The sequence below is a fragment of the Crinia signifera genome, chromosome 1 (assembly GCF_055691185.1).
Source record: "Crinia signifera chromosome 1, ASM5569118v1, whole genome shotgun sequence".
NCBI lineage: Eukaryota > Metazoa > Chordata > Amphibia > Anura > Myobatrachidae > Crinia > Crinia signifera.
Window position 1 is genome coordinate 267,688,947 of NC_139217.1, and position 22,450 is coordinate 267,711,396.

Below are 22,450 nucleotides of genomic sequence, written 5' to 3' on the forward strand. Positions count from 1 at the left end.
GCTGGCATAATACATCTGGCCACCTTTATTGGTGGGCAGCGGGGACCCAGGTGGGGTGTTGAGGTCAGAGGTGGCCTGGTATGGGCAGCGGGGACCCAGGTGGGGTGTTGAGGTCAGAGGTGGCCTGGTATGGGCAGCGGGGACCCAGGTCAGGTGGGGTGTTGAGGTCAGAGGTGGCCTGGTATAGGCAGCGGGGACCCAGGTCAGGTGGGGTGTTGAGGTCAGAGGTGGCCTGGTATGGGCAGCGGGGACCCAGGTGGGGTGTTGAGGTCAGAGGTGGCCTGGTATGGGCAGCGGGGACCCAGGTGGGGTGTTGAGGTCAGAGGTGGCCTGGTATGGGCAGCGGGGACCCAGGTCAGGTGGGGTGTTGAGGTCAGAGGTGGCCTGGTATAGGCAGCGGGGACCCAGGTCAGGTGGGGTGTTGAGGTCAGAGGTGGCCTGGTATGGGCAGCGGGGACCCAGGTGGGGTGTTGAGGTCAGAGGTGGCCTGGTATGGGCAGCGGGGACCCAGGTGGGGTGTTGAGGTCAGCGGTGGCCTGGTATGGGCAGCGGGGACCCAGGTGGGGTGTTGAGGTCAGCGGTGGCCTGGTATGGGCAGCGGGGACCCAGGTGGGGTGTTGAGGTCAGCAGTGGCCTGGTATGGGCAGCGGGGACCCAGGTGGGGTGTTGAGGTCAGCGGTGGCCTGCTTACCTGCTGTCAGGTGCGCGCAGTAGAAGACGCCGTGTGCTCCTTCGCTGCTGCATCCACGGGGCAATATGGCTGCGGTAGGAGTGTCCAGGAACTCGCGCGAAAACACGGATCGGATGGATGGTCGCGACGACGGAAGCACACTCAATGTGCTAACGATGTGCATATGATCAACACACAATCTGCGGGCGGATCGGCTGATTCTGCTGCAGGAGGCAAAACCGCCAATGCGACATACGAGCTGACGGGAGCGCGCATCCAATCGTTAACGACCACAATCGTGAGTAAAAAACAAACGATAGTGATAAGATTCATGCACAACCGTCGTTACGAACGACGAATTGTACCCTAATCTTGCATGAATCTTTCTGGTGTGTATGGGGCCTTATACAGAGGAGTAGCTAGGAGAAATGGTACCCGGAGCAAGAATATATTTTGGCACCCCCCCCCCCAAGTATTTTTTTCGTTTATAGTAATTCCTCTGACACATTATGCCGGGATACGGTCATTGGGTCTACAGCAAGTTGGTCGACAAGCATTGGGTCGACACCGTTAGGTCGACATGGGGATATGTCAACATGGTTCTAGGTCGATATAGGTCAAGGTCGACATGGGTATAGGTCGACATGGGTATAGGTCAACAGGTCATTAGGTCGACACAAGCATTAGGTCGACAGTCAAAAGGTCAACACAGGGTTTTTCACTGTTTTTTGAGCAGACATGTGCCAACAGGCGGTATTTCATGCCCTACCATCCACTAGAGTGTGGCGGAAGATTAAAATAGTGTGCCAAGTGTAGCGAGGCACCATGCCCGAAGTGATGCGAGGGGATGTAGTGGACTGTGTTGACATTCAGGTAAAAAAAAATCAGCAAAAAACCTCATGTCGACCTTTTGACTGTCGACCTAAACCCATTTCGACCTTGTTCCATGTCGACCTAGAACCACGTCGACCTAATGGTTTCGACCTAATGCTTGTCAACCAACTTGCTGTAGACCAACATACTGTAGACCAATACATCCCAACCCAATATGTCCCACAAACTGGAATGCACATACCAAATTATGCCACACACCATAATGCCAGTTAAACATTATGCCACACACTGGTATGCCCATTACACATTATGCCACACATTATAATGCCCTTTACACTGTAATACCTATAACACATTGTGCCACACAACATAATGCCCATTGCACATGCCACACACACCTTAATGCTTCATTTACTTTATGCCACACATCATAATGCCCCCACTAGTGCTGTTTTGACACATAATGCCCCCTGAAGTGATACTTAAACATATAATGCTCCCCTGTAGTACCGCTTGCACATATAATGTTCCCCTGTAGTGCTGCTTATATATATATAATGCCCCCTGTAGTGTCACTTACATATAAAATGATCCCCGTAGTGCCACTTACACACATAATTGCCCCTGAAGTGCCACTTGTGTATAGGTTGCCAGGAGGGCTTATGTGTTCATTGCAAGGGGGTTAGTGCTTAGTGAGTGGACCTGAATCAGGCCCCATGTGCCTAGGCAAGTCCTCACTATAACTGCAGCCATATTTTACATGTGGTGCTTGTGGAAAGGATGTATGTAGGACTGATACTTACTACTCCCTGGCAGTTGCATTTCCAATATAAAAAAATTGAGCATCCTGCATCCAAAAGATGTTGCTACTGACAATGGCGGATGCAAGGCAAGTGTGTACGGATCTCATCCATCTTTTCATACTAAGCTGGTCATTCTGATTGAGTCGGTAAGCGGCAAAGCCAAGTCGCTGTGACGCCGCCCCGCCGAATATCCCCCCCACGCATCCCCTTACAACCATGCGAGGGGATGTGTTAGGAAGACACATTCCCCCGCATGTGACCACAGCAGGAGAAATCATTAGATGGTCACCGACCATTGAACGATTTCCCATGCTTTCGAAAATATGTCAGTTGAGACAGACTTATATTTTCGGCCGCTGGGACAAAGACGGGGCAGGCGGTTCAATTCATGTGACGACAGCCGCCCATGTACCCATGGGAACGCCCAGTGTTTTTATGGGGACGTCCATGAAATGCTGGGGGTTCCCATGGCCCAGCACCGACACCGCCCCGACCGCCCCTGCCCCCCCCCCTACTGCGAACTGCCCAGCAAGTGACCAACTCACCTTGGCCTTTGCCGTTGGGATTTGCACAATGCACAGAAATGCACATGCACAAACCCTGATCATTCATCATCATGAAATTCATTTCACTGCACGTAAACCAGAATCGGCCCCTAAATTACTAAGCAGAATTTTTATCATCACTGGATGCGGGTCTTTACAGAACATTAGATACTCTTTGTTTTCTGTTTTCTTGTGATATATTTGTTGAAAAGGATTGTTGCTTTCATTAACACTGACCTATTTACTGTAATACTAACATATTTATCAGGACTGTACAATCATGAGGATATATTTGAGCATACAATGACAAAGTAGTTACACACAATTAAACATAGAGTGGTCAGTTTGCTGAAGCATACCCTATGAAGGATGACTTTTGCATGTGGCGTTTGTCTGAATTTCTGGTATTGGAGGACACCTTGTGGCCATATGTGGTAGTGAATACAGGGATTTTACTTGTACTTGTTGCTTATTACTTAAAAAGAATCATCTTTAGTAAAGTTAATTGGATTATAATAAATAATAGTTTGATCACATACAATACAATAAAATTAACTAACATTCTGTGAATTATATCTATAAAACCAAATTGCAATGGAGCACCCTCTGGAAACCCAAAGAAACACTGGAGAACATGCAAACTCCAACACAGCTTTTAGGGCCTTGGTAAACCCAAACCCTCAGGTATGAGAAGGAGCAATGCTAAACATTATGCCAACCATGCCGTCATAGGGTAAAGGCAAAACATGGCAATGAACCTGTAAAAATGTGAGAAATTTGCATGCACAAGTCAATGGAGGTTACAGTACAGTATCTTCAGATCATAGTTTCCAACAAAAGTAAGTCTTTCTATATAATCATTATTGGTCATCAAACTTATTTTTGGGCCACGCATATGGTTATACTGTATTGGAAAATCCAAAGAAAGACTTCACTCATGTCGACCTTTTGACTGTCGACCTTGCCTATTCACTGACCTTGGCAACTTAGGTGCAGTGGCCATGATACTCCTACAGTCAGGATACCGTCGGTACTCTGACAGGAGGACGAGTGCTAAGATGCCGATTGCAGGTGCTAAGATGGCCCTTGCATGCTCGATGGCTCGCTGCACTCGTTACAGGTTCTATCCTCCCTCTATTGGGGTCTTGGACACCCACGACGAAGAATAGCCCCTGTCAGTTGGGATCCCAACTGTGGGCAAACTACCAGTTGGGATTCCGTTGGTATACTGACCGCCAGGAATCCGACTGTCGGAGCATCATCAGGCACTGGGTCATTGCACAATTTTGTTGTTTAGGGCCCTTTAGTCTTAAGTGCTCAGGGCCCCCCAAAGCCTTAATCCATTTCTGACCCCCATCCATCCCAAGGCTACGGCCACCGGTAAAGTAACCCCCCCTCCACCAGGCGCTGCTGTTCAGCCAATGGTTGGGGTTGTAATGAATGGGTTACAAGGGGGTAAGCTCATTTGCCAGAAGGGGGGTTTGTAATTGAGGGGGTGAGGTCATCTGCGCTGGGGGCAGCCATTATATGGATATGGTATTTCTTGCCACTAATACTTCCACCGGTACTGGTGTAATAGCACGGCGCCCGTTACGTAGTTAGCATAGCGTCTGTCAGAATCAGCGCAGTGTTCGCATGACCAGTGTAGTCAATCAGAAGTAGCGTAGTGTTCCCACGGCCAGCATAGTCAGCGTCCCTGTCAGAAGTAGCATAGTGTTGCCACGGCGAGCGTAGTCAGTCAGCGTTACCCAGTTACCGTAGACAGTCAGAGGTGAAGGTGAAGTGACTGCGGAATGGCTGCAGAACCTCTCACGATGTTTAACATGTTGCAGACAGAGGAGGAGTGGGTGTTTTTTTTTTTAGCAGCACCATTTGCTGCCACTAACACAAATAGGGTGACCAACTCATCCCTTTAATCTGGGACACATAGTAATTACACAGGTTCTGTGGCAGTTTAAAACCAGGTGAAATGGAGTCTTGAGGGGTGGCAGTTTAAAACCAGGTGAAAGCCAGCCACAGAACCTGTGTAATTAATATGTGTCCCAGATTAAAGGGATGAGTTGGTCACCCTAGACACAAACCTGTGGTAATGGACACCCCATGCGCTTGAGTATGAAGGAGTGCACATTAAAACCTGCCAAAAGAAGATAAGTCTCCGTGCGGCACATTGGTTCGTATCCCACTTTTTACCCTCATCCATTTTATTTATTCATGGGCAGAGGAGCTCACAAGTATATAGTTTTGTGAGCGACAACTAAAGTTGTCAAACAAAACCACTGTGCTGTACAATAACCTTATGCGTGAGGCCTGCACCGTGGACTTAATGTCGCAGCCCCAACGCCGGATTGGTGGTCCAGGAAAAATAGTTGAGGTGGACGAGAGTCTGTTTGTACAGAGAAAAAGTCATGTCTTCTAGCATACACTTTGGGAAGCACTGCTGTACATGAATCACATGGGTTTAATCCAATTTTTAAAAGGACTGGGGAATTTTTCCTATGACGATATATACTGTATATAATGGAAGTAAAGAACAGCCATTTGTTAGAAGGAAAAAGATGACGCAGATAGAATTATTATGCTACACAAAAATAAAATACAAGGACATTAGTCACATTGCGTATGTCATTACATCAAAGCTGATCAATGTCCCATTGTCAACTGGATAAAGAGTAATCTCTATTTATAACAGGGTTGCCTACCCTCCCAATATGGCCGAGAGGCTCCCAGAAATTGGGTCCGCCTCCCGGTCCCCTGGAAAAGCGGACAAACCCCCTGGAATCCCCCAGCCTCCTGATCAGTGGGGGGTCCACAGGGACCCAATGAGGTGAGTCGCGTCATTGTGGCCCCACCTCCCGCTCTGCAATGCCATGGCCATGATGACAAGATTGCAATGACCACGCCACCAAATACAGCACATTGTTTCAGCCCCACCTCTGGCCATGTCCCCTTCATGGCACGTCCACCGGCTCCGCCCCCTCCTTCGGCTAGCTGGCTGCCCTCTCCCGGAGAGGGCAGCTGAAAAGTAGGCAACCCTGATTTATAAGACTGTGAAACCACAAATGCAGCTTGGATCTTTAGGGTTATTATTTAATAAAAACAGCTGTGTCTATCTAATATATTCTGTATTGTACAAGACTAATGGTATTATATTACATACAGTACTAGTAGGCTTTGATCTTACAGCATGGAAGTAGTTTTGTATCAATAAGTCCAGAAGTTCCTGAAGTTTTTTTTTTTTAAATACCAATAGTAGAAGTCCACTAGGCAGGTAGTGTCATAGCAATGATAAGTGAATCAGAGGATATTGCTGGACTATTAAGGCAGCTACCCTATATGAAGTAGTTGTAGTTATGTGTTCAGGAGTATGCAAATACCTTGGGGGAAATTTAATAAGATGGGAGTTCTATTTCACATTGAAGGTTGCTATGCTTAACCAAATGAATTCTATGGGCCAAATATAATAGGGTGTGAGAATCTGAAATTGAGAGAATTTGAGAGTTTTCCCATTTATTTTATTTACAGTGGTAGTCAAGTACATGGCAAAATCAACCAGTTTTTTTTCAGTGTAAATGATTGCCGCTTTAAAAAAATGGGCAAACTCTCCCAAAATCTCTCAATTTCTGATTATCACACCCTATTACATTTTGCCCTATGTATTATCTTCTAGAAGGCGCTAAATAAAAGAAAATGTAGATTCTGATTGGTTGTCCATAGCAACATCCCATGTGAAATAGAACTCCCATCATAGCAAATTTTCCCCAGTGAATCGACACTAATTTACAGACACTTGCACATATTGCATATTATTAGCATGTATGCGCTAATTGTCCACCAAAGTCCACTAAAATGGCAAATGTAATAGGGTGCGATTTGAAACATTTCCAAAGTAAAAAATAAAAAATGAGACCAGCTCCAGGCTGACGAATTTCACAGAGCCATGCACAGATCAGTTAGATATGTGCATGGTTCTGTCCAAAAAAGTGTCTAAAAGTAAAAAAAAACAACACCCAATATGGGTTCCCCCTCCGAGCTTCAACAGCCCCAGGCTCATTGAGCCAGATCTGGTTTTCCAATTACCGGGGGGGGGGACGGGGGGGGGGGGGGACCAGGACCTGGCTACAACAGCCAGTGGTGTCATGCCACCGCCGAAGGACACTTTTTACGTAAGGTCCCCCAGCCGAAACATGAACACCCTGGCTGGTCAGCCCTGGACAGGTACCTGGTGGAGCGGAGATATGGCACTGTGCCACTGGGGGCCCGGACTGTAGGTCTGTCCCGGACCCCAACATTTCTAGTGGCGGCCCTGCCCCTGGCTACTGAGAGTCACTGGTGTTTTACCCTCGGTGACTCAGGGGCAGATTTATTAAGCTAGCTTGGAGAAGAGATAAACTGGAGATAAAGCGGAGAAAAGGTAAAAGGAGATAAAGTACCAGCCAATCAACTCCCAACTGTCTTTTTCAAACACAGCTGATTGGCTGGTGCTTTATCTCCTTTTACCTTTTCTCCGCTATATCTCCAGTTTATCTCTTCTCCAAGCTTAATAAATCTGCCCCTCAGTCACTGGGTATACCATAACCCAAGCAGGGCTGAGCTCAGCTCTGATTGGTTGTAGCCGTCTCCATAGAGACGGCTACATCCAATCAGTTGGGGAACTCCCCTGGAGGTCAGCTCTGATTGGGTGAGGTTCTTCCTTCATCCAGTCACCCTCACCCTTACACTTTTTACCAGACACCCTCACGCAGCAGCCTGTCTCATAAAACGAAGGCAACGGGAAAGAAGCTCCTCGCTTTTACCTCAATTTTTCCCATGAAATTGGTCAAATGGAATAAAAGCATCACTGTATTTTCTATGGAGTATTTTTATTGCGATTAATTCTGTAGTCCAAGTCACTCCTTTTTATACAGAATTCCAGTCCCCCTACTAATGTTCTTTTGTAGATTTGATATAGTAAATGTCTCCTTCAATTTTCAGCCTAGATGTGTAAAGGGAAAAATCTCTTCATGTTATCTATAATGAGCTCTTATTGCGTCACATGATACATATAATAAGACTCTGCTGCAAACTGTAACTCACATGCTTTAAAAGGAACTTTATTTAGACATAAATGTCCATGGGGACAGGGAAATTACTTATGCTGACATTTTCAGATAAGCTTGACTGTGAAGTGGATGTACTGTACAATAATAGCTTCTTTAATGTCCTAAACAGCAATCACTAAGATTTTTTTGAACAGATTAATTAAAATTCTAATACATGGTACAGTTCAAGAATGCACGTATGTTTACTAGAGATTATTTTTGGAGAATGAACAAACAGTTAGAAGTTAAAACCGTTCTCTAAATTGCATCAATCCACCAATTCTTACCATGGAAGTCAAAGGAAGTTAGCTTATAACATTATGGGGGACATTTAGTAAGATGTGTATTCGACTTCACATGTGATGTTGCTATGGGCAACCAATCAGAATCTACTTCTTATTTATTTAGCACCCTCTAGAAGATAGCACACAGGATCTGTTTGGTTGCCCATAGCAACATCACATGTGAAGTAGAATACACATCTTAGTAAATTTCCCCCTATTTGTCTATTTTATGTTTACTATATTAAACTAGTAAATGTTATTCCACTTCACAATTTGAACAGGCCATTGAAAAACTCAAATCAGCTTTGTTCCAGCCGATTTTAAATTAATATTATCGTACATTTCTGCACCCTCTATAGCCAAACAATCCTCCAAGCAACACCACCACATTCAATTCCCTCCACCCTTTCCTAGTTGTACTTCAGTTTCCAAGGGTTGGGTTGCCCACCCTTCTGGGGGGCCGGGAGGGGGTCCCGATTTTCGGGACACTCCCGGCCATTCCGGGAGAGTCGCCAACCCTGATATATCATATGCACATATGCGACAGCCATATTTGTTTTGGGTTATGCTGCACTGTGACCAGGCTGAGGCCACTGGTAGCTGCTGGATGACGTCACCCGCCAGCGGATGGAAGCGTGGCGGTGCGGCGGACAGGCCTGAAGCTTGGTGAGTAGTGTCATGTCCCCCCCCCCCCCCGGTCAGTATCTATTCCACCTCTGCCAGATCCCCCCCCCCCCCGGGCTGTAGCGTCAGCAACACACACCCCCCGGCTGTAGCGTCAGCACAACTCCCCCCCCCTACCCCCGGCTACTGTTCCGGGGCCGGAATTCATTTCCAATCCGCCCCTGCTAAAGTATTAATAGGTCTTGAATCACTAGAATACAAAAGATAGGCTAACCAGGCTGAATATATTTTCAATGGAGAAACGGAGGTTCAGAGGTGATATGATTAGTATGTTCAAATACAGGATTGGGAAGAACTGGGAGATGATTTGTTCACTAACAGGCCTATACTTAGGACACGCGGGCATGTACTGAGGCTCAAGGAAAATAAATTCTGTACTGAATTAAGAAGAGGGTTTTTCACCATTAGAGCAGTAAAATTCTGGAACTCATTGCCGGTGGGGGGTGGTTACAGCAACTACTGTTAATGAATTTAAATCAAAACTGGATACATTTTTAGCAACTAAGGGAATCCTATATATATGACTTACTCAAGTCAGTGGTTACAAGTCAAATAGGTTGAACTCAATGGACTAACGTCTTTTTTCAACCTTAATTACTATGTTACTATGTTACTCCTATTCTTGATCATGGTGGCATTCAACATATATATGCTCTTGAAATTCAATTAAAATTTTCCTGTGACTCTCCCAGCCCATCCTCTCCTGTAATTCTGCCTTGAGGTACCTACTTATGGAGCATTACCTTAAATAAGATAACATCTCTAAAAGAGAAGTCTTTGTTCCCCCCTCCAAAATATACTCCCATTTCTGAGATCATGCCCACTTCTCACTGGAAGCCACTAAAACTATAATGCATGCCTCAAATACGTTAACCAAGTCTTTACCAGTGCACATAACTCCCACCATACCCCTCTTCAATCCAATCTAAACCCACTACCGGTTTTTATTGGAACCTTACCCCCCCCCCCAGTATGTGCCCTGGCTACTTGTCCTTCACTGAATCAAATTTAAGCTCCTCTCAAGTACCTGAAAACCCTCCTCAACCACCCATCCCACTGATTCCATCTGATAAGGACAGCCTCCATTCCTCCTTTCTGGTCCCTCTTCTCCATCTACCGTCAGGAATTCACTCAAACCACTCCATATATTTAGAATTCTCTCCTTCCCTCCCCCTGGGCAGACTTTCTTTCACACTTCCAGCATTTAAGCGTGCACTCAATTCTAATTTTTGTGTGTGTTATAAATACCTTTTGACACATTTTAACATATGCTTTAAATCAGCTTTGCCCCCTTTTTCTCTTTGGTTACTTAATTGGGGAGAGTTATTCGAAGGTAAGAATGCAGAGGAAATGTGGGATACATTTAAAAATGTGCTAGAATCACTAACTACTAATTACATTCCAAAAGTCAACAAGGGTAAATTTAACAAAAAAAAGCCACCATGGTTGGACAAAAAAGTAAGGACAGCGATCAACAATAAAACAAAAGCGTTTAAATTCTATAAAAATAACGTAAATGAGGAGACATTCATCATGTATAAAGAAACAAACAAAACTTGTAAAGAAGTAATCAAAGTAGCTAAAAGGGAAAATGAAGAGCGCATAGCCACAGAAAGCAAAACTAACCCCAAGAAGTTTTTCAAGTACATAAACAGCAAGCGAATAATTAAAGAGAACATAGGCCCACTAACAGATATCAACGGTAAAATTTTTGCAGAAGATAATGAAAAAGCGGAACTGTTAAATAAGTTCTTCTCATCAGTGTTTACTAGGGGAGAGCAGATAGTGGAAAGCACAGATACCACAACTAGGACAAACAAACCGGATCTAAATATGGATCTCTCGACCGGGGATATAATTTTGAAGCTCAGCAAAATAAAAACTAACAAATCACCAGGGCCAGAGGGGATACATCCTAGGGTACTAATGGAATTAAGGGAGGAACTAGCGACCCCTCTATATTGCATTTTTGAAAATTCACTATCAACAGGTACCAAAAGACTGGAGAATAGCAGAGGTAGTGCCAATATTTAAAAAAGGTAAAAGGGATGACCCTGCAAATTACAGGCCTGTGAGTTTAACATCAATAGTGGGTAAAATATTTGAAGGAATTTTAAGGGATGGTATCCTGGAATACTTAGACCTTCATAGTTTACTTAGTATTAACCAACATGGGTTTGTGAAAAATCATTCCTGCCAGACAAATTTACTGGGCTTCTATGAGGATGTCAGCAAAAACCCTGATAATGGAAACGCAGTAGATGTGGTCTTCCTTGATTTTGCAAAAGCTTTTGATACAGTACCACACAAGAGGTTGATAAATAAAATGGTGGACCTGGGACTAGGTGCAAATATCTGTAGATGGGTAGGGAACTGGCTGTGTAATAGAGAACAAAGAGTGGTTGTGAACAGTGCAGTATCAACTATGATACCAGTACTAAGTGGAGTGCCACAGGGTTCGGTACTGGGGCCCATCTTGTTTAACATTTATATTAACGATATCGGGATGGGGATTCTCAGCGATGTATCCATCTTTGCTGATGACACAAAACTGAGTAGAGTTATTGAATCAACAGAGGATGTGAACATACTTTAAAATGATCTTAACAAACTAGATGAGTGGGCTAAAAAGTGGAAGATGAGGTTCAATGTGGATAAATGCAAGGTTATGCATCTCGGGAGACGTAACCAGTGTGCAAGTTACAACCTAAGCGGGGAGGCATTAGGTACTTCAGCACTTGAAAAGGATCTAGGAGTCCATATAGATAATAAGCTGGGGTGCAGTGTTCAATGTCACATTGCAACAAAAAAGGCCAACAGAATTCTAGCATGTATTAAAAGGGGCATGGAAACTAGGGACTCAAAAGTAATTATGCCACTGTACAAGGCATTGGTTAGACCACACCTTGAATATGGAGTACAGTTCTGGGCCCCACACTATAAAAAGGACATCATGGAATTGGAAAAAACCCAAAGAAGAGCAACAAAGCTTATTAGGGGAATGGAGAATTTAAGCTATGAGGAGAGATTAAGCAAGCTAGGACTATTTACACTAGAGAAGAGACGTTTAAGGGGGGACATGCTCAACATGTACAAATATATCAGGGGCAAATATAAGGAACTCTCAAGCACCCTTTTTACTGCAAGAAAGGAATCTAGGACACGAGGGCACGAATTTAGATTAGAGGAAAGAAAATTTTGTTCCCTCAAAAGAAAAAATTTCTTTACGGTCAGAGCAGTCAAACTTTGGAACTCTCTTCCTGGAGAGGTGGTGTTGGCAGATACAATAAATACGTTCAAAATAAGGTTGGACAAGCATTTATTGGATAAAAATATCCAGGGGTACTAATAAGAACCATATTCTGTCTTTTACAAGGGATAAGCTATTAAAACGTAGGTTGAACTAGATGGACGCAAGTCTTTATTCAGTTTAACTACTATGTAACTATGTTACACCCATATCCATGCTATTGCATCTCATGAGCAGGGCTTTCGGTCCTACTATCTCATCTCTTTGAAAATGCTAATTCTAATAATGCTTTATTGATTATATTACTATATTTGTCTCATGTATACCTATAAACTTCTCTGTTATTGTCAAACATACTTTCATTTTGTTGTTGTATGCCATCTGCTATATATGGCATTGTGGAACCCCTATGGTGCCATATACATATTTTTCAAATACAGTCTGTGACATGGCAGGTAGGAGCTGATTGTCTGGCTGTTTATCACTCTTCATGTTATCACTTTTGAAGCTTAGTGCATCTGGCCCTAGGTATTTTGAGGAGTTGCCTATCTAAATGCGAAATCTGGTCTGGGACCCACCTCGTCAGAACACAAGCACCCCAGCCCCATCCTCGAACAGCATCCAGTAGCATACATCCAAAAATGACAAACATGGGTACTTATATGTTAGTTGGGCGCCCACTATAGTTAGTACGCTCATATCCTAACTATCCATGTCCGCATGGAGTTGATTTTATATAGTGTTGCGAGCGCAGCGAGCCACCGAGCCCGAAGCGTGGCGAGTGTAGCGAGCCCCGTGAGGGGACGCGTAAAACTAAGCAAATAGCTTAGTAGGCGCCCAACTAACATATAAGTACCGAAACATGTTATACAGTTCTATAAAAAAGCATGTCAGACAGTATCAACATTATACATTATGCACATTATGTTGACTCCCATGTTATATGGCCTCAATAACCAGCTATTATAAAGTTGACTGTGTATAACAAAAGCTTTAGTAATTAGATGTACAGGATCAATAACAAAAAAACAAAAAAGTCCAACGTGCATAACGTCAGGTGTTTTAGACGTTGCTGACTATCATGTGTCTGCCAGGGACGTGCAGTCAGTGGAAGCAGGCGAGGCAGAGCCTCCCCTGTCATAAATCATAAAAAAAAAATACAAAGATGATATTTATAAACATATACTACTGTGTTATAAATATCCTATTTGTATTTTTTATAATTTATGGTGTGAGAGGCTGTGTGAGCATCGGGACGCAGTGGGAGCTGTACCTCCAGCTGACAGTTTAAAACTGTCAGCAGCCGGGCGCAGGGCTAAGTTGCGGGCACAAACAGAGGCTGAAAAGCCCATTGAAAAAGAATGGGGAAACGGCACCTACTCCTCTGCCTCAGTGACAGGGACGTGCCTTCAGCTCACATCAAAGTACGCCCCTGTAACATCAGTCTGTCACACACTGACAGACTGATCCGCTGTCACACGCGGCTGGGTAGGAGGCTGCTGGACCCACTAACGGCAGTCGAGCTAGCCCAGGACCTGGCTTCCAAGAACGAGCTGGTGCTGGGGCAGAAACATGGCCTGGAGCGGAGCCTGCTTTGGACGCTCAGCATCGCCAGCAATAACCTGCAGTGCTGGGAGCGCAGGGCACCCAGGGATCTGGTGCGGGACAGGCTGTGAGGACTGAGCTGTATTGGCTGCAGTGGCACCAAGAGGGGGGGGAGCGGGTACAGTTTACCTGACATGTCAGGGTGGCCCAGCTAACCTCCCTCCTCCTACCCTGGCCTCAACCCCACTGGGCGACCCTGCTCTCTTCTTATGCTGCGGCTGTATCCATGGACCGCGCTGGGAGGCCTGGCTCCCCTCACTCCTCCAGCCACCTCTCCCTGCTCTCTTCATGATGATGCTGCAGCGGCTGTATCTCGGGACACCGCCGAGAGACCTGGCTCTCCAACTTCCTCCTGCCACTGCAGCCTGGGATGGCTTTCTTTATGATCAGATCTGCGGCTGTATCATCCCCTCCGCCGGGCGGCAAGGCTGTACACCCTCATCCCGCTGCCAATGCCACTGGAGCCCTGGTAGGCTTCAAAAGTAAGTGATGATTCAGCCCTATGTCCCCACTGTCACTCTCCCCACTGTCACTCTCCCCCACCCCCCGCTGTCACTATCCCCAATGTCACTCCCCCATCCCTTGCTGTCACTTTCCCCACTGTCACTCTGCCCCATCCTCCACTGTCACTCTCCCCATCTCCCACTGTCACTCTCCCCCATCCCACGCTGTCTATCTTCCCACATACCCCTCTGTCACTGTCCATAAAAGCTCCTGCCACTCCTAACACTAACCTCACCGCACATCACAATAGCAGTGTCTGCAATATGCAGTCCAGCCTAAAGGATCACACTGGTTAAACGTAAAAATGTGAAAAAGTTCAAATCTTTAGAAAACAATCAGAAAAAAACCTCTACTCACAATTTCTCCACAATATATTAAATCACTGTACATTGCACATGACTAACAGACAATATAATTCACTGTTTATATGTTTTAAACACACTTGGAACACATGGCAGCATACTTAGACACCTACTGTATCAATGCAGCAGAAGGAAGCTTGGCAAGCAAACAAGACTGACAGCTGTAATACAGCCAAACAGAAGGAGAGCAGATTACTTGAATTATTGCCTTGTCTTATCCATGCACCTTTAGAAGTACTAGGTCACAATACATGCATCACACTGTATATATGAAATGCATAACGTATCTTTTTATATGAGGGTCAATCTCAATGAACATTTCAGTGCCAACATCTCTGTGAGAGATGTGCAAAATATCTGCTAAAAATGCCAGAATCGCTTACATTTGTTATATAAATTCAAATAAAAGATGTGTAAAAAAAATATTATATTTCCTCAGGGCCGGCGCCACCACTAGGCAGCTTCAGGCATTTGCCCCTATGGTGCTGGCCACTGCCCTGAAATTAGGAGCAGGAGTCCCCCCATGGATGGAGGTGAGCTGCAAATCACCTCCCCCCCCAACCCCCCCATGAACGACTCAGCACCAGGCATCACCACCCCGACGCACCCTCCGGGAAGCAATGTGGCAGGTAGTATGTGTATGATGACAGGTTGTGTGTGGGGACCCCCACCACGGGAAGACGGCACAACCACCCCCCCCCCCCTTCCCCAGTGGAACGATGCGGCGGCCACATCGCCCTCCCCCCTGGTGGAGTGGGTGAGCGCCGGGCCGCCGCTGCAGGTCATTGTGATGAAGAAAAATGTTTGCTTGGAATATTCATACCTACTTTAACAAATTCACCTGGCACTAAAGGGTTAATAATCAGTATTAGGCTTGACTCTTTAAGTACATGGGATCACTGCAAAGTCTAAATAGGTTGCTTTGAGAGTCAACATCACAGCACATTACAGATATAAACCAGTTGTTCTGATGTTCTCTTGAAGAACAATTTTCTTTTGGAAGGATTTGAGTAAAATGGATTATTTGTGTCTAGCAAACAGTAAATGGATCCAATGTCTTGTTCTTTTCCAATGATTTCTTGCTATATAAGGACATTTCTACATGCTCTTTGATTCAAATTATAATAATTAAATCTGTACAGATAGGGTGGTCTGGCAAAGAAATTCTTTCCACAAGCTGAGAAACAAATCACGTGAAATATAGGATTTCTTTTATCTTTAAATGTTAGAAGAAAATGTCAAATTTTCACTAAGAGATAGAAATAGCAGGATTTAAAATGTAACTACAATGGGGGGGGGGGGTGTGTATGGTAGGCTCCTGCAGGGAAGCTGCGTAATATGCATATCACGTGTAAAAGAGACTTGTGTGGTGTGGCAGCCTTACCATATAGAGTCAAGCTGGGGTGGGCAATAGGCGGTCCTCCAGCTGTTGATGAACTACACATGCCAGAATGCCTTCTATCGGTTTCAGCATGGCCAAATAGCATGAAGTGAGGTGGTGGAACTCCCTTCTGCCACCCCCTCCCCCTTTATATATCATAGCCAGGGTTAGTGCTAGGGTGTTCAGCGCCCCCTGCAAGTATTTTTAGGGCATGGCTTTGTGAGACTGGGGAGTTGCAAGTTCTTCTGTGCAGTAGTTAAGGTACACGAAAGTTTTAAAACCTTTAACACCCTATTTTCCAACTATTTCAAAGTAATTATTAAAGTATTTAATTATTTTTCTCTGGAAAGGCAATGGTTGTGACAGGGATAGCAATAGATGATATTGGAATCGAGGGCTTCATGGAAACATGAAACAGATGACTGTCTAGTCCTAAATGTAAATGTTCATTTATTTTTCACCTCCTCCACCTCCATTTTAAAAAGGCCATTATGTGGCATAAGCTGAATTTCCAATTGCCTCTTTCTAAGAGGGTCACAAGCTGCCCATAATCAGATAGAAAGGGGAGAGGATTATATCATACCTCCCAACTGTCCCGATAATAGCGGTTTTCATGGGGTGCTCCCGCATCCATCCCTCCGCCGGCAGTATCTCGCGGTGGCGGGGGGGCAGTTTGGGGTCCCCCGTTAGTTGCTGGCGAGCGGAAAATAGATGCTGTGTGCATGCGCACAGCGTCTATCCCTGCATCCAGAGGGGCTGGGGGCTTGGCTAGAGGCTCACAGAGCCTCAGGGCCATGCCCCCACAGTGTAAAACGGGGGCGTGGCCTCACAGCTCGACGCGATTATAGGCCACGCCCCCTCCCTTGGCAAGCAACTGTCCCTTCTCGGACAAACTAGAAGTTAGGAGGTATGTGATACCTAGATTGGGTACTTGTTTCCTAGCACGGCGCCCATCGCATACCATAAGCCATACAATGGTATGCGATGCGATGTTACGCGATGGCAGCCGAAGTTATACAATTTTAAATCGTATACCATTGCATTGTATGCCATTGTATGCCATTGTATGCCATATACAATGGTATACGATTTAAAATTGTATAAGCACCCTAATGGGTGTTTTCAATGTTAAATGGGCCCCCTATAAGATTATTAATTGTATAAGCACCGTAAGGGGTGCTTACAATGTTAAAAGCACCCCCACACCTCCCCCACTATCAACGCCAACCAGAAGCGTGGCGGCAGTACACGTCCTCCGACCTTTTCATACCCTCACTATCCACGTCGACATGGAGTTGATCTTAGATAGTGTGGCGAGCGCAGCGAGCCACCGAGCCTGAAACGTGGCGAGCGCAGCGAGCCCCATGAGGGGAGTCGGAATACATGTAAAGTAATACACGTCCTTTCGCTTTGGGCATGGCGGCTCGCTGCACTCGCCACACTATATAAAATCAACTCCACGCCGACGTGGATTGTAGGGGTATGAAAAGGTCGGAGGACATGTTCCGCCGCCCCTCGCGGGCTCGCTGCGCTCGCCACGCTTTGGGTTGGCGTTGATAGAGGGGGTGGCGTGGGGGTGCATTTAACATTGTAAGCACCCATTACGGTGCTTATACAATAAAAAATCGTATAGGGTGCTTAAATCGCATCGCATCACATTGCATTCGGCTATATGGCATGTGATGCGATACAATGCATAAGATGCCATACGACTGAAAATCGTGGGCGCTGTGATAGGAAACAAGTACCCTAGATTGCACAATATAAAAAATATAATGCTTTTTTTTTTTTTAAGAAACACTTAAAAGTCTTCATTATTAAATAAAATGTGGGTACTTATTTCCTAGCACGGCGCCCACGATCTAGATTGTATGTATCGGGACGATATTGCAAGCATTGCATGCATCTTATGTGTTTGTGCATGGACGAGATCGACGAGATATACAATCTATACAATTGAAAAGATTTTTAATTGTATGTACAATATCGCATCTTATGGATTTCATCTTATGGATCTCATGGATCTTATGCATCCATAAGATGCATAAGATCCATGAGATCCATAAGATAAAAGATCCATCAACACCAACCTGAAGCGTGGCGAGCGCAGCGTGCCCGCGAGGGGCGGCGGTACGCGTTCTCCGACCTTTTCATACCCCCACTATCCACGTCGGTGTGGAGTTGACTTTATATAGTGTGGGGAGCGTAGCGCGCCCCGCGAGGGGACTCGCATTACTTCACAGGTGTTACACGGCCCCTCGCGGGGTTCACTGCGCTCGCCACGCTTCAGGCTCGCTGCGCTCGCCACACTATATAAGATCAAATCCACGCCGACGTGGATAGTGGGGGTATGAAAAGGTCAGAGGACGCGTACCGTCGCCGCTCGCCACGCTTCGGGTTGGTGTTGATGGATCTTTTATCTTATGGATCTCATGGATCTTATGCACCTTAGGGATACATAAGATCCATGAGATCCATAAGATGCGATATTGTACATACAATTAAAAATCTTTTCAATTGTATAGATTGTATGCCTTAATTAAGGCATACAATCTTATGCGATGGGCGCCGTGCTAGGAAATAAGTACCAAAATTTGTTAAAAAAAAAAAAGTCTTCATTGATCAAACTAAAATGTTTTGCTCAAAATATATCTACATTTATATACATCAAGCACTGGAGTTATTTATGCAAACAATTAAAAGGGCATGATTTTGATTTTGAAATAAAGAAATAGCAATTAGTGTAAATGAGGTCCTGGACAGGCCATGCTACCATGCAAGGGAAGCAAACACATACTTTTTGTGCAAGCAGGGTAAATATTGTCTGCTTCTGCATGTAGCCCCTAAATGCTGGACAGGATTATTTTAACACAGCAATTTAGATTACAGTTAGAACATATACCACTCATCTCTAATTCTCCCTGCACAGGTTACATCTGCCTTATCTGCAGTGCAACATAGTTTTTATGTTATAAATAAATAAATTAATTAATTAATAAATCTATAATCTGTTTCCTAGCGCAGTTTAATATTCTTGTGTTTTTCTTAAACACAGCCCTGTCCTAATACCTCCCTCTCTGCACTCACAGCCTTGGCCTAATAACCCCTCTCTACACTCACATCCCTGTACTTATATCCCCCTATCTGCACTTATAGGTTTGTCCTCCTAATACCTCCCTCTCTGCACTCACAGCCCTGTCACAAAACCTCCCTCTGTGCACTCACTGTCCTGTCATAATGGGCCTTATTTTGGTTCATTCTTTCTGACAAAATCCTTCTTAGATGGGCAAAACCATGTGCACTGCAGGTGGGGCAGGTGTTACTTGTGCAGAGAGAATTAGATTTGGGTGGGGTTTTACTTCAAAGTGAGATCTATATTGCAGTGTAAAAATAAAGCAGCCAGTATTTTCCCTGCACAGAAACAAAATTACTCACCCAAATCTAATTCTCTCTGCACATGTTACATCTGCCCCCCCTGCAGTGCACATGGTTTTGTCCATCTAAGAAGGATTTTGTCAGAAAGAATGAACCAAAATAAGGCCCAATATTATGTGTGTATATATAGTACACATTGCATTGTGTGTACTATGGCTTATTATCAGACGCCAATGGGGTGATCCTGGAAACAAGGTCATGCAGCAGGAAGAAATAAATTGCAAGGTGCGTGTTAAGCTCCACTTAATGGGCATGTCAAGTTCCATAAATGGAGAGATTGTGAAAAGAGATTGTGAACGGGCACCTAGAAGCGTGGGTGTGTACTGCTACATCTGAGAGGAATCTTTTAAAATGACTTATATACAAATGTAGATGAGCCCCAAAGCAGTTAGTAAGAGCTACTATTCTTGGTAAAGTGCTGGGAAATGGCGCTGATGATTCAGTGTAAATGTATCTGTCTCTCATTCCTTTTTCCCCGAAAATCTAACAGTGTAATGTGGGCTAGGTGAAATAAGGGAGATTGCTAGACTAATGAGGAAGAGAGGGAGATTGCTGCATTTTTAGGGAGTCTCCTGCAGAATGCAGGAGGGAAGGCAACTATGCCTTTCACACAGGTGAAAAACCTATGTAATAGAGCAAATCTTCGGGTCCAAATTTTAGACCTGGAGATTTGCTCTCCTGTGAGAACGGAATCTGACAGCAGGCGGCCGAATAACACAGCGCTTCAAATGCCGGGTAATTGCTGGCTTATGCAGCAGCCGCTTATTTTCTAAGCAGAGCAGGTTGTGAAACTTAGGGCTTTATTTTGGTCGCTTCGCTCCCCCGCGTGCTCACACGGTGGAGCAATGTTTTTGTTCTGCGTATGCACATTTCTGCGCATATGCATATGATGAGTGCGAGCAGGCATAGTTGCTAGTTCACCATCCCGTTCACACCTAGCAGTGCAAGTGTGGGGCGGCGGCGTGGGGCCTAGCGTTTCATGGGTGTTCCTGTTAAAAAGATGGGCATTCCCATGGAAATTAGGCAGTGATGGGGCTGCCGGGGGCGGGCAGCTGACGTTACCGGATGTCAGCTGCCCACCCTCTTCCCTTACAGGAGAGTGTCTTAGTTTTGTGTGTACCTTCCAAATCATCGAATGATTTCGCCCTCGCACCCAAGGTTGTGAACGGAAGTTTATGCAAAACATCAATTCATAGCCGTGCGGGGAACTTCGCGAGTGAGGGGGGGGGCAGGTGGTAGCGTTAGCGGCGTTCAATCCGCATGCAACGTTGCGAAAATCGCAGTGCTGCGAGTGGACCAGAATAAGGTCCTGACTGAGGTATTTGCATTAGTTATTGTAAGACAGAAAATCTGCCAGAACACTGTATAATATATTAGCTAAGCAAAGTAATATTCTGTGTCCCTTGGCAGATATACACAGGTTACTACTGTACTGATTATGTTGGGGAGGGAACCTGCATAGCTAGCTGGCTGAAACATTCAGCAATTATCAGAACACTTGGCTGCCTCTTGGCGTGGGCAGTGTGATGTAGGCAGGCTGTTATATTCACTGAGGCACTTCACAATCTAGCAGTCAGTCATATGGTGAACAGAAACCTCAGCTGGCATTAATTAATTACAACACTGGTTTTATCTGCAGGCATCCTTTTGTTTTCCCTTCTTACAAGTGGAAAATACAAACTAGCATTCCTATCTACTATTTAATTGGGTAAAGTCAACGTCAAACACTGAAAACCAGTAATAATAGAATTTTCCAATATACTTTGTGCAAAGAAATAACTGCAATTCCAGGTTTAGCTAAAACCAACAAAGGTTTCAGACGAATTTGTGAAGAGCATCGCATAGAAATGCAACACAATAACAATTGAGCTGAGACATGTGGTGAGGTAAATGGTAAGCTTGTCGGTATACCCATATGAGCGGGGGGTCACTCGGTTCCCCTTTCCTCTGGCCGCTCATCTCCGCTGTGTCGCCGCCGGCTCTTCCTGCACTTCGGGGAAAGGTGGAAGAATCTAGGCCCCGCCAGGTGAAGGTAAACTGCTTATGTCCAACTTCGGCCTCCATAATAGACACGGCTGACTTACACTTCCCGTATCAGATCACATGCGCCCGCTTCTCCAACCTCCTCCAATCAGCGTGCAGTGCCAGCTTGTGCTGGCTGCCATGGCGAAAAGGAACAGGGGGGTGTTTGCGGTGGGCAAATGAGCTGCCCGGGCCCTTCCAGAGGCCGGGGCCTGGGACAGCTGTACCCACAGCACCCCCCTGTCGGCGGCCCAGCCGATATCAGGCACCCCCCCTCAGTTCTGCTGACAGTCTCCTCTCCGTGCTTCTGCCGGAGAAAGGACTGTAAATGTAGGCAACCATGGACTAGTATCAGAACCAGATTTTCACAAACATATACAGTATGAGCCAGTGTTCCTTTGGACATTATAGAAAGGCGTAGCAGTATACACTACTGAAAGTTGAGTGAGTTTTGCAGTGCACTGTCTTACCTGGTCTGATTCAGACCTGATCGCTCATCTGAAAATTTGTACATGATTGTGATCCACTGCCCAGACAGAATGAAGTCCTGATTGGTGCAAGTCTGCAGATGACTTGCTAATGGATTGCGGAGCACCATTGAATATTTTCCCAGTGTGTGAGTAATTCTGACCCTTCCGCAACAGTTACAGGCTGATCAAGACCGGCGCTGATGTCACACACCCTCCCTTAAAACACATGGACACGCCTGCATTTTTTAAGGCACTTATGGAAAACGTCCAGTTACCAACCAGCTGTTGCATGATACCTCTGGCTGTTGTAGCCTGGTGCTGGTTCGAAAAATATGAGGGACACTTATTTTTTTTCTGCCTATTTTTCTTCTCCCATATTTCTGTAATCAGGACCAGTCCAAGAGCCCAGTGCTGGTTTCATGAATACGGGAGACCCCAGTTCATTTTCCATATTCGGGAAACCAGGACTGGTTCAAAAAGCCCGGGGTTGGTTATACTTATACAATTTTTTTTATTATTATTT

At 45.2% G+C, this 22,450-nt stretch overlaps 1 protein-coding gene across 1 annotated transcript in view; it reads right to left on the reverse strand.

Annotated features, from left to right (window-relative positions):
• LOC146074831 (paralemmin-1-like) overlaps nt 1–22,450 on the reverse strand; it is a 77,944-nt gene that overhangs the window by 41,941 nt on the left and 13,553 nt on the right. The window lies entirely within an intron of this gene.